This window comes from Cryptotermes secundus, unplaced genomic scaffold, assembly GCF_002891405.2.
Source record: "Cryptotermes secundus unplaced genomic scaffold, Csec_1.0 scaffold1747, whole genome shotgun sequence".
Classification (NCBI taxonomy): Eukaryota; Metazoa; Arthropoda; class Insecta; order Blattodea; family Kalotermitidae; genus Cryptotermes; species Cryptotermes secundus.
The window spans coordinates 535,911-549,443 of NW_019744161.1; positions in this window are offsets into that span (position 1 = coordinate 535,911).

Sequence of the window (13,533 nt, forward strand, 5' to 3'; positions counted from 1 at the left end):
TTAGCTCATTTCAGAACAGTGTAACAGTAGGACGCATTAAAACACCTGAAGATGGCCATGTATGGCCGAAACATGTTGTGTTAAGTGTTAAATGGTGAATAGAGAGTTGTTGCATTAGAGACGGACTGTTGATACATAGACGTTTAATTAAAGATTTGAAACAGGATGCTGAAATACAGAATTTAAAATCCATTTTAATATTTTCGTTCCATCTGTGCCTATGTTTCCCAAAACTCTGATCTTTTGAAATCAAAAATTTCTTAAGTGTGTCTTGCTCTCTCCTTGCGATATATGTTCTATCTTACCCTACATTTAATGTCGCTAACAATGGGCCCAATAGATAGAAAGTATGCATGCAAATTCTGAATTTTTTCATCAAGTGCTTCTCTTTGTCCTCCTTTTAGTTCAAAGTATGAACTACTAAAAGAAGACTGCTGAAGTAGTCTAATAATAACAATAACAATAACAACAACAATAATAATAATGATAATAATAATAATAATAATAATAATAATAAAAGTATGAGAGTGCTAAAACTAACCCTGTGAAAATGGCCGCGCCATAGCTCAAGCGGTTAGTCGCTGGCTTCCCACCGCGGCGGCCCGGATTCGATCCCGAGTCTGGTCAAAAGGGATTTGTGTTGGACAAAGTGGAACTGGGGTGGGTTTTCTCCGAGTACTTCGGTTTCTCCTGCCAATCTTCATTCCACTAAATTCTCCATCATCATAATCACCCAGGGCAGGCTAAAGGCTACAATAGGCCAATCAGTGACCGCCGTGCCGAGTGGACCCAGTTGGACTCCCCCCCCACTAAGCGAATTAAAGAATCCTTGCGAATAGCAGAATTAATATAAGTAAAGTTTTGAAAAAGTTAAGTTGTTCCTGTGCTTAAGTAATTAAGCACTACGCCACGAAGGCGTATGGGGGAGTGGATGTATATATCCATATTTCCTTGACCTCGACAATAGCTGGAGTTGAGTGATCAGCTTCACGCCCCGACCGCTTTACTCCCCGGGGAAAGAGCCCCCAGTATCCATTGAATAGGAAGTTGGGTGGACTCCATAGCCGGTCTGGACGACGTAGAGAAATTTCAAGACATTGTCAAGACTAGAAATCCTATCCCCTGCTCGTCCAGCCCGTAGCCAATCGCTGTACAGACTGCGCTATCCCGGCTCCTCATATAAATATGCCTAGGAGAGTAAAAATACATTAAGAACTGTAGACAAACCTACCACGAGAAGAATAAAGTAGTGTAAGAGCTTTATCTGGCATATCCTGTCTTCGCTCGCTTGGAAACGGGGATCGTGGGTTCGAATCCCACTCAGGGCACGGTTGTTTAGTTTGTGAGTGTGCGTTTTTCTGTGTTTGTCTACAGGTAGAGGCCTTGCGACGAGCTGATCACTCGCCCAAGGAGTCCTACCGAATGTGTAAGATCTAGAAAAACCGAAGTGAACGGAGAAGTTCATGGAGGTAGGCTTAGGCCCACTGGGGCTGTAGTGCCAAGCGGGGTAAAAAGAGGCATATCTGTGTGTGCAACACAGACCTAAAGCGTCTGGTATACTTAAAGTTTTTCTTGTACTTAATTAAGCACCATGAAGAAATACGAGGAAGTGCAGGAATAGCTCTAACATTCTTAACCTCGGTACTAGATGGAGGTGAGTTGTCAGGTTCAGGCTTTGGCCGTTTTATCCCTCCGGAAAGGACCCACGGTACCCATCGCATAGGAGGCTGTGTAGGGCCAAGATCCGGTCTGGATGTTATGAAAAGAAAAATATTTTTCCGATGCCGGGAATTGAACCTATGCCATCCAGCCCGGTACCCGTCTCTATACCGACTCAGCTATCTTGGCTCCTTAAAGAGACTGGACGTCAGCATAATCAGACAATAAGTTATTACGTGTGTAAAATGTCATCGACCGAAATACAATCCTTGTTGAAGAAATCACCACTAGTATAGTGTCGGTGCTTAATGTGGTGATGATTAATTCTCTCAGAGAGAGAGAGATGCGAGCTGTTCATTGCCTGACTTGTTCCCTTATTGCGTGCATGACTGATGTGTATCCATGGTAACAGTGAATCTGTCATTACCGTAGTGCAGCCAGAATATTGCAACACTTTCATGACTCGCTGACAGAACTAATCAACACAATTTAATTTGAACCACTACATTTTCATCTCACAGATAAAAGGAAATGAAAACAAAACACAGCGATGATGCGTCGCATGTCTACAACTGCGCATGCGCAGAGGAGTTCTGAGGAAACAAGCGTGGGCGTTGGGGTTATGACCGAATGTGTGCCGATCTGTGAAGTATTTCTACTCGATCTGTAAGGAAAATATTGCCCTTGTATTTAAAGCGTACACTTTGGGCCTCGCCATAGCTCAAGCGGTTAGTCGCTGGTTTCCCACTACGGCGGCCCGGGTTCGATCCCGGGTCTGGTTAAGTGGGATTTGTGGTAGACAAAGTGGCTCTGGGGTGGGTTTTCTCCGAGTACTTCGGTTTCCCCTGCCAATCTTCATTCCACCAATTGCTCCACAATTACCCTCACCTATCATCTGGGGCTGGTACAATAGGTCAGAAGTGGCCGCAGTAAAAGGGACTTAGTCCCACCCCACTAGCAATAAAAAAAATTAAAGAGTACACTTCATCAAAATAATATTTAATAAAATTGTAAACTCGTATAATGTAATCTACTACGTTTATTAGGCATATTCCACTGAGGGAGGATAAGTATAATGATAGAAGACGAATTCTTCCGTTATTATGAACAAATATAAAGTTCACATGGAACTGTTCATTGTTAGGTGATACTTAAATTGGCCAGAAATATAAACCCGTCAAAAGGTTTCAATGTTCATTGTAATTACATACACTAAACGAAAATTAAATATATTGTGGCATGTAGATCTGTTGGTAGGCAACGACCGCAAGATAAGCAGTTATACAACAGCCGTTGATAAATAATGGATCTGTAAATAATGGCTGTTGCTAGGTAATGGCTGAGTAGCGATCACGTGGACATCCCAACAAATGCAAACGCAACAGTGGATAGAGCAACAGGGGAACGGTGTGTTCTGTGGTGTCCGTGCGAGACGTTATAAGCAGGATAAGTCTAGAGTTGAGAGTCGACAGTTGGAGCAAAGAGTTATTTGTGAGATAGTCGCCAGCCGGTAAGAACGGGAACAAAATATTACTTTCAGTCGTTCCAGGTTTGCGTGATCTCCTTATTTTTGTTACAAGAGACAAATGTTTAGAATTCTCCTTGCTCGTTCGGCATCTTCTCCGTCTCGTTTGTATTGCAGATAGCCGAAACGAAGTGTCACAGGCGCGCTGTAAGGAATGTAGACCTAACGAGAATAAATTATGTATCATTTTCAGTTTATGTTCTTTGCATTGATTTGACTTTTTAATATTGTGACATGATGACTGAAGAAGACGGCCATTGCTTGATAACGGCTCCATAAATACGTATAAGCCGCATCGGATACGCATGTGACTTTGGAAGAACTGTTGGAAGCTGTGTTTTCTATGCGGTCCATGTCGAAGCTACATAAGGAGGACATCAGCCGGTTAGCTCCACTGTAGCCCTGCGACTAATACGAGGCGACGAAAAGGGAAACCAGCGCCTTTGGGTATAACTGGACCACCATGTTCTTGGAGATATAAATACGGGGGGACCTGGCTCTTCAGGTTGGGGGAGTCTCGAATCTGAGACAGTAAAATACGGTCACGAGTCCCGTGAGATTAGGACCTGAGAATGACTGCGCTGGCGAGAGACAGCAGCAGTTGTAAACGACAGATCAGTTCTCTCGTCAGGGAGAGCACCCAACATCAACAAACCCACAACGTCTGACAGGAGCAAATATCTGGTCTTGGACTCAAGATGGGGGCTTGACACCAAGACAGACTGGTCGACTGACCTTCAGTCGTAACATAGCTTTCATTTTGACTTAGGAGTTGGTAGAGAACTAGTGGCTGTCATGAGTTAGTTGTGAGACAGTCGCCATCCAGCGAGGACGTGAGCACAGAAGCAGAGGAATACCCACTGTTGGGAGCAGTTACCAAGCAACGCCGATGAAAACTTTATACGTTCTGTAGTAAAGTGATTCATAGATTATACAGATCTGTCAAACTATTACAGTTACCTATAGCCAAGTGTTAAAGTGTTCAATAAATCCACTTACCACTACAAATCCTGTGTGTAGTCACTAAGTCATGACAATATTATTGTATTAGTTGGGATGTTTAAGTAATGGTATATTATATTAAATAATATAAAAATTGCCGAGGATATGAAGATCAATATTAATTGAGATTATCACGTCTGTGGTTATGAAGAGTTGCGTCGTCTGTATAGTCACATCGTGTAGTTGTAAGAGAGCCTTATGTTTCGGAGGCGAATATCGCCTCCATCTTCAGGGTAGAAGAGTAATCCAAGTAATAAACTAAGAGTATGCGGAAAGCTAAAAGAACCGGACTTCTGTTTCTTTCTCTCTTGCCTTACTCTTCGACACTGAACAGTGAGAGCATATGTTCCTCCGAAACGTCGGCCTCTTCCTGAACTACAACAAGTTACAACCCAGAGGCTCATTCTCTTAATAACATCATTACCTTTGTTTCTCTTGAATTGTAATTACTAATAGCCTATGTTATGTGAAATGATACCTCAAATCTCCCGTTAACTCCACGCAGAAAAGCCATTCTTCAGAATCTGACAGTTATTTATCTAGTCAATAAATTTCCAAATTTTGTATAGCCTAACCTTTCATTAATATTTATAAAAAAATATGCGAATGAACACTATCCAGATCTAGTTCAATTCAATAAAAAAAAATATACAATTTATTTTTTATTTTTTTTAATATTAGCTTCCCATCCAATCAGGCTTTCCAAATAAAATATAACGTATATTTTTATCTCCTCATGTGTATTCGGGGCTTCCATGGTCAAAATCCTAGCTCTTTCCAAAAACAGAGATACCATGTATGCGAGATCCAGAAGACGAGGAAGAAGATGTAAGAAGATGCTGGATGACCTTGGGGACAGAAGAGGATATTTTCATTTGATGGAGAAAGCTCTAGATCGCATTAAGTGGAGGAACTGTTTTGGAAGAGATTGTGGACCTGTCGTCTGACACATTACTGATGAATGAATGAATTCATTTCACTTGTCCCGCCATGCACTTAGGCTTGTAAACTTTGTTATAATGATCCACCGAGAATCTACTGACACTTATATCAACGATCCCCAAAATATGGCAAACCTTATTACTTAAGTACGCGCAAAAAAGAAAATTGAGGTTGTGACGGGAACTTGCAAGTAGTTGAAATCTGTACAGCCGGAATAGCTCAGTCAGTATGCCGGGCAAACGGAAGTGCAACTCGATTTCGGATCCGACAGAAGCAAGAGAGCTTTTCCATATCGTCCAGTCTCCGATCCAGTAAGTACCAACCGCCTTATCTCTTGGAGTAAAGTGGCCGTAGCGTGAAGCTGACCATTCACCTCCATCTAGTGCCGAGGTCAAAACTGGTAGAGCTGTACCTCCACTCCGTCATATGCCTTAATAGCACAGTGTTTAATTACGTAATTAAGTACAAGTAAAAATACTTTTGCATTTGTCAAATCATTAAGTTGTGTTATTATTAACCTAACATGCCTAATTTTGGTAAATTCTTCGTACAAAAAAGAAGAATTTAGAGTGGAAAAGGGATTATATATCCTTTCCGAAATTTTATTTATATCCAGTATAGTTCAGCAGGTCCCTTTCCCGTCCCAGTGTAAAAGTAAAAACGGAAAGGTATCCCTGTAACAGTCAGTGGAGGCCCATACGGTTGTGAGGCGTTGAGGCTCCTACATTTTCTAGATAATCGGTTGACAAAGTTGTCAGTCTTATGCGCCGGCAGCCCTTTAGCCCCTAGAATATTCCAAGAATATTCCTGGTACTCATTTCTTTTAGAGGCTGAGTCGACCACAGGCCCATAGTGCAGCTGGAAGGATTAGGTAAATTGAAAAAATCCACCTCATCGGGATTCGTTCCCGCGACCTTCCGACTTGTAGCATAGTGCCTCAACCAACTACGATACCGCGTGCCCAGTGTAGATCTGCATATTCTTTTGCCAGTGTTTTTACAAAAATAGTCTGTCCACAAACTTCAAGCCTGGTAGCAGAAAAAGGAAAGGACAGTGTTTAATATATCGGAACCCATTTTGTTTGTCCTCACTTCCGGTACGCGATACACTGGCGACCCCCTTTCCCTCCTGTTGCCTGCTGACAGATATATAACCCCGGTATATCCGCTACTGCTTTACGCATCACAGCAATTCCTCATTAGTTCTCTAAAGTTTCACAGAAAACCGTAGCTGCATCCTAGTTTTGCCGGGAAGAAAAATTGATACGTAAAATAAGAAACATTGATCTGTGTAGGTATGTTCCAGACTTTCAAATGATACTTTTAAGTACGTTTACTTACTTAATCCGTTTCTCTAATACCTTACGGTGTCGAGGTGTTTTTTTTTTCATTCTGATCACTTTACAGACGGTAGGACTTCTTGGACGGGTGGTCAGCTCGTCTCAAGGCCTCTACCTAAACACAGAATAAACACACACACACACACACACATGTCAAACATCCATGCCTTGTGTGTGATTCGAACCCATAGAACCCTTAGCATGCCTTACACTGCTCGGCTACCGTGACCGACAGTGTATAAGAATAATATATAAGAATTCAGTTCGTACCTCACAGGAAACAGATCCGAACCCACGATCCGGCTTCCGAGCGAGCGAAGACAGTACATGCCTTAGACCGCTCGGCTACCGTGACTGGTATTAGGTAGGTTTGCACTCTTGTAAATACATTCTAAAGCATTTAATGGGCTATGATACAAGCCGGAAAGTCACGGGTTCAAGTCCCGATGAGGTCATTGGATATTTTCAGTTGGCCTATTCCTTCCAGCCGCACTAGGCCTTGGGGTTTACTCAGCTTCTAACAGAAAAGTGTACCAGGGATTAATTAAATAATTTTCCTGGGGAGTAAAGCGCGGCCGGCGCGTAAGACTGGCAACCTTACCGCCATCTTTGAGCCGACTGTCTAGATAATGTGGGACCCTGAACGTCTTACAACCTTATGGGCCTTCACGGCCTGGTACAGGGATGGCTTTAGATTTTTACCTACTTATATTTTAACAGATTTCCAAAAATATGCAAGGGACAATTCTCTTCAGTATGACTGTCTACGTGTAGTCCCATCTGTCGGCTTTCAGGTAACACTTCTGCACTGCATTATATGATTTTAATCAAACTTTATATTCAGTTCTTAGTAAACTGTACGCTTACATAAGTAGTCGAATCTTTGTCTAAACTGGGTAATATGAACTAAAACTTTGCATAAATTTCTAATTATTAATATGGTTTTGGATATAAACATATGCTTTAATAAATAGCTACTGAATATACAAGTAATAAGTACGAGGAAATTCATCATCGTCATCATCATCATTGTTAAAATGGCCTTTTTTTTTTTTGAGACACAGTCTTTCTTAGAAAATTCTCTCAGATTTTCCACCCGGGTTTCACGTTCTTGGATCATGCAACAGTGATTCTTTTACAGAGCAAGGTTGTCTGCCTTGCATAGAACCCCCAGTGACAGGTTTGCCCAGTTACACGCCCAGGCACCAGGTTCCATTTTCGTGGCCTTCTGCGGTTCGCAAGGATATGGTGGAGGTATTCTCTCTCGCCTCCACACGGGAAATGTAGCAATTATTCACCACATCTATCCAAGAAACTCTACGACTCACCATACAAACACACGCACTGCTCTGGAAGAATGAAGATATGTCTACGGAACCATGGCTAAAAACCATTACATCCCTTTCCTGTCAACATATAGTAATCTTTTAAACTATTTTAATTGTCCTAATTATTTAGTCTTTATAAACTCATGCATCACAAGTGATTTACTGTAATTATAAAGACAACGTATGTTCAATAACAATGTTTGTAGGCCTAGCTACTTACTTTGTAACGTTTTTTTGCTTCCTGGTGATGGCTACTAATGACCTAAACACGTAAAGCAAAAATATTTTACGTTTATTATTAAAGAAGATTATAAAAAGGTAAAGCTATCCCTGTAAGAGGCCATGAATGCCCATAGGGTTGTGAGATGTTGAGGTTCACAGATGACGGCAAGTATGTCAGCCTTACGCGCCGGCCGCCCTTCAACCCCCAGGAAGATTCCTGGTACTCATTTCTGTTAGAGACTAAGTCGAACTCCTTGCCATAGTGTGGCTGGAAGGATTAGGTCAATTGAAAAAATCCACCTCATCGGGAGTGGGCGACTTGGACAAGAGAAAATTCTTGACGTTACAGGGACTCGAATTCCAACCCCTGGGTCATCCATCACGTAGGCAGTCGCTATACCGACTGAGGTATCCCGACTCACTTGTAAAACGAATAAGAACCCAAACAATTATAAAATTACAGCAAGATATCTGAATACAATTTAGCGCAAACCTCATCTCCAATAAGCATGGGTCGGTTCTGTCATTGGCAATATTTGTTAGGCTCTATTGGTCGGCTGCTCAAAAAATTTAAAAATAAAAACAGAGGAAGTTTCCTGTGAATGAGTAAGAAAGTGTGTGAGACTCTCTGCCGGCTGTCGTTGAGAGGGAAATGCTGCATGTAATTGTCGGGGCTGGGCGCTACCGCCTTGTGGACGGACAAATGGGAGCACAGGCTTGCGCCGGACTGGCCGCGGAGGTTGCGCTGGACTGGTCTGAACGGGAATGAAGTTGGAGCACAGCAAAATCAAAACTGAAAATCAATCGCCGTCGTTGTTGTTGTTGTTGTTGTTGTTATTATTATTATTATTATTATTATCATCATCATCATTGGTTGTTGAGCTCAACACATAAATAAATAAGGAATTATTAATATTAATATTATTCTTATGTGTAGGATCATATCGAATCCATAATTTTATTATTTAAGGATGTTAAGATATTTCTGCCCTTCTTTTGAATCACTTTTTAATATTAGTCTGTTACGAAAGGAGTTTCTTGTCTGTGGAGGGAACCGTCAGTCGTTTCTGTTTTCAAGAAAGGTACCATTACTCTAATTATTAATTATAGATCAATCAAAGTTTTAAACTATTTTTTCAACATTTTTGAAAATATAATAGTAAAAAGTAAAGCTATCCCTGTAACAGGGCGTGAAGGCCCACAGAGTTTTGAGACGTCGAGGGTCCCACATTTTATAGACAAACGGCTCAAAGATGGCGGTAAGTTTGTCACCCTTACGCGCCGGCCGCGCTTTACTCCCCAGGAATATTATTTAATTAATTACTGGTACTCATTTCTGTTAGAGGCTGAGTAAACCCCAGGGCCTAGTGCGGCCGGAAGGATTAGGTCAAATGAAAAAAATTCAGTGACCTCATCGGGACTTGAACCCTCGACCTTCCGGCTTGTAGCATAGCCCCTCAACCAACTACTCTACCATACATGATCAAATCTCCTTTTATTTTAAATTCAAACTTCACCCATCTAGGCATGGTCTTATTCAATCACAATACACTGCAGCGAATTTGCTCACTTACTTGAACTCTATCGCAGTTTCTGTCAGTTCACATGAGCAAACCGGTTCAATTTATTTTGACCTCAGCCAAGTCTTTGACAAAATTCCCCATACTCTTCTCTTGCGTAAACTCGACAATTTTGNACCACTAGGAAAACCTAGACGTGAATAAAATTGTATTATTAAAATGAATCTTATATATAAATAATATAGGGGTGTAGATGAGATTTATCTGGCTCAGGATAGAGACATGTAGCGGACTCTTTCGAACACGATAATGAACCTTCAGCTTCCGTAATGTGCTGGGAATATCTTGTCCGTAATTGGTGGCATTTCGAAAATTACTCAATTCCATGGAGTTAGTATGTTCGCTAGTCAGTGAGATATTTGTTTTTTATTGTAGTCTTTTTAGCGATTTTGTCTGTAAAACAGACAGCGTAAAATGATTAGCGAATAATGAATTGGAAAGCATGTGAAAGGAGTAGGTCATAGCCTATTTTAAGGTACTACCTCCGAATTTGTCTGGCGAGAATGAGGAGAACCAGGGAAACGGTTATTCACGTCAGTCAGTGTACCTTTTGAGATTCGAACTCAGTACTTCCCGAAGCTATACTATTGTAACTGCTGTGTCAGAATACAAAGTTTACAGGAGACTAAAGACATGAAGTCATGCTAAATGCAGTCCTAAAACATTGACCACCCCCTAAAAATGCTACAGCTACAAAACCGATAGAGAACTGGAGGTCGGCCATTGCTCTGTGGTCTACCGCTATAACTGACAGATGTTCTTTAACAAGGTCGATTAAATTCAATAGTTCGATAATTACTACGGAAAAAATTGGAAGCCACTTCACTTCTCAAGAAGGATATTCCACTCTTGTATCCTCCAAGGGGACAGTGGCAACGGGTAGCTGGTCGCATCTCTCCCCACAGCGCGTCTGTCCGCACCCTATTGGGGAGCTCCGCCCCTCCACATGCACCCCACTCACGTCTCTGGACCAATAGGAGAGCATACAGACCAGCACCCTGGTGCCGTGTCCCTCCTTGCGGAGATCCCCCCCCCAGTACAGTCATGCTTCACTGCAAATAGACCTTATACCCTGCAAACCACAATTGTATATGAATTCCTCAAAAAATTAAATTATATTTAAACACAATGAATAGGCGTGGCTACAATGTGGCTTCTCATGCAGGTAAATATTATGTTCGCTGCCTTTTTGGATCTAATTCCGTGTAATGTGGTGGGAAGTTAACTTCTACCATGAAGACGGAGGCAGTAGGTTTCTCCGAAACGTTGGTGACTTGCGATCAGATTATGCAGCGTCTCGTCCCCTAAATAATACTCTTAAAGCATACGTAAGTTGGTTACGAATATAAATTCTATACTTACGTATTGAAAAACTGCATAATGAGGAGCTTCATAGCTTGAACTCTTCTCCAAATATAATTAGAATGATCAAGACAAAGAGGATAAGATGGGCAGGGAATGTAGCACGAATGGTGGGGACGAGGAATGCATATAGGATATTGGTGGCAAAGCCAGACGGAAAGAGACCACTGGGAAGACCAAGGCGTAAGTGGGTGGACAATATTAAAATGGATGTTAGAGAGAGAGGATTGGATGTTATGGATTGGATTGATCTGGCTCAGAATAGGAACCAGTGGAGGGCTCTGGTGAACACGGTAATAAACCTTCAGATTCTAAAAAATATTTAGAAGTTCTTAAGTAGCTGCACACAACTGGTGACTTCTCAAGAAGGGCTCAGCTCCATGAGTGAGTGACTTAAGTATTGAATCTACAGACGGGCTCTGGGGCCCACACAGCCTCCTATCTAATGGGTACCAGGGACTCTTTTCCCTTGGATATAGCGAATGGGGTGTGACGCTCTCTAGGAGGGAAGCTTCTTTACCGCTGAGGTATTTTGTTAATTTGTTAGGTTAATGTTACATTCGAAATTGTAAAAATGTCAATGGTAGAAATGTTTCTTTCAGCAGCTGACATGCCTAGCCATCCGGCCGATCCAGTTCATAAGGGGACTGTCATTGCAGCCTTCTAAGCAAGTGCTATCAAATTCAGAGCTTCATGGAAATCTTCTGTTCTTACTGCACCCTTCGGCGATGAACATTTGGACAATCTGTTTCTCCATAACATGGGGAGAAGTCTCAAGGTTACAAATCTTAGGGTCTAATATCGTCTGTGATGTGACATCGTTAAGTCTGGTAGAGATTTAACGATTTTTTTTATTCACTCGTCTGCTTGTTTATTCCTTACTTCGTTCTTTATTCCACCCTGAAGATGGGAAGAGTTTGCTCCTGTGAAACGTCGGTAAACTTCTAGCAAACTAAGCAGCGTCCCACTCCGTAAGACAGCAGGACACTTTAAAGTCGCTGTCATGAGAACATCAAACCTCACGTCTCCAGACTACTCGGCACCACATCCCAGAAGACAGGCGTAATCCACAAAGTCGCCGTTATGGGAGCCTCAAACCTCAAGTCTCCAGACTACTCGGCACCACATCCCATCCCAGAAGACAGACGTAATCCTCAAAGTCGCCGTTATGGGAGCCTCAAACTTCAAGTCTCTAGACTACTAGGCACCACATCCCAGAAGACAGGCGTAATCTTCAAAGTCGCCGTTATGGGAGCCTCAAACCTCAAGTCTCCAGACTACTCGGCACCACATTCCAGAAGACAGGCGTAATCCTCAAAGTCGCCGTTAAGTGAGCCTCAAACCTCAAGTCTCCAGACTACTCGGCACCACACCCCAGAAGACAGGCGTAATCCTCAAAGTCGCCGTTAAGTGAGCCTCAAACCTCAAGTCTCCAGACTACTCGGCACCACACCCCAGAAGAAAAGCGTAATCCTCAAAGTCGCCGATATGGGAGCCTCAAACCTCAAGTCTCCAGACTACGCGGCACCACAACCCAGAAGAGCGACGTTACGTGAAACGACGTTAAACTGATCCATTATTGTCATATGAAACTTAAGAAATAAGCAGGTTACGTTCCACAGCCTTACTTCACCCCATATCATGCGCTGTACTATAGACAGCATTGTCACGTGATAGGGTGCGACTATTGACGGGTTTTGGTCTGATGACTCGATTTATTGCACACTTTGATACAGCACGTGACTACTCTTTGCGGTTCACTAGTATCCACAGTCATGTGTTTATTGCCGTTGCTTGGGAGCGGCTTCTAAACAACGTACGTTATCTTTCCTCTGTGTTCCCGAACTGCCTCCGGCCTCGGCTACCAGCCTCTAACAGCAACAGCTCACAATAGAATGCAATTTTAAAAGAACTTGGATATTCTTGGCTAAAATAAATGCGATTGTAAACTACAATAATTTTTATGTAATATTTAGTACGGTCCTATTATATTACGGTAGCGTAGTTGGTTGAGGCATTATGTTACAAGCCGGAAGGCTGCGGGATCGAATCCCGATGCGGTCATTGTATTTTTCAATTTACCTAATCCTTCCAGCCGAACTATGGCCCTGGGTTNTAAGTAACTCCCTTCTTCACCCGTCTTCTTAAACCCTGGGATGGACAAGGGAGTAATAACGAGTTAACACGACGCTGTGTGCAGCCTTGGCATCAAGACAGTCATAGTGATAATGAAACAGCGTTAAATGGGACAACGTTCAGTGAGAACGTACTCGAATACAGAATCCACGACGAACTGTTGTAATTGCACCCTAGCAGAAGGAGAAAAGCGGGCCACGGTAGCCGAGCGGTCTAAAGCAGTGTTTCTCAACAATTCTGTTGGTATATTTTACCTTCCTCCTGATTTAAATACATTTAATTCTTGCCTAATATCAGTTCTTCTTCTCCTGTACCCTGCAACTCATCTCAGGAACCGCAGATCAGAGGATTCTGTTGCAGCTGCTGTTCAGATAAAGTGCCGCATTCAGTGCCATATAGCAGAGGGCGTTGTGCAGTTTCAGAACTAATAACATCTGG